We start from the raw sequence: 315 nt of genomic DNA on the forward strand, positions 1-315 counted from the left end.
TTGGAGTTTCAGCTTCAGAATCAGTACTTCCAATGAATATTCAAGATTGATTTCCTTTAGCATGGACTGGTTGGATCTCTTGGCATTCCAAGGGACTCTTAAGAGTCTTCTACAACACCACAGTTCAAAAGCATCAGTTATTCAGCGCTCAGCTTTCTTTATAGTCCAACTCTCACATCCATACACGACTACTGGCAAAACCATAACCTTGACTAGACGGACCTTTGTTGGTAGAGTAATGTCCTGGCTTTTTAATATGCTGTCTAGGTTGGTCATAGCTTTTCTTCCAAGGAGCAAGTGTCTTTTAGTTTCATG

General features: G+C 40.6%; 1 protein-coding gene across 1 annotated transcript in view; it reads left to right on the forward strand.

Annotated features, from left to right (window-relative positions):
- Window positions 1-315, forward strand: part of LOC104998557 (UDP-glucuronosyltransferase 3A1-like) — a 38,590-nt gene that overhangs the window by 26,020 nt on the left and 12,255 nt on the right. The window lies entirely within an intron of this gene.

This window comes from Bison bison, unplaced genomic scaffold (genome assembly GCF_000754665.1).
Source record: "Bison bison bison isolate TAMUID 2011002044 unplaced genomic scaffold, Bison_UMD1.0 scf7180017864331, whole genome shotgun sequence".
Classification (NCBI taxonomy): Eukaryota; Metazoa; Chordata; class Mammalia; order Artiodactyla; family Bovidae; genus Bison; species Bison bison.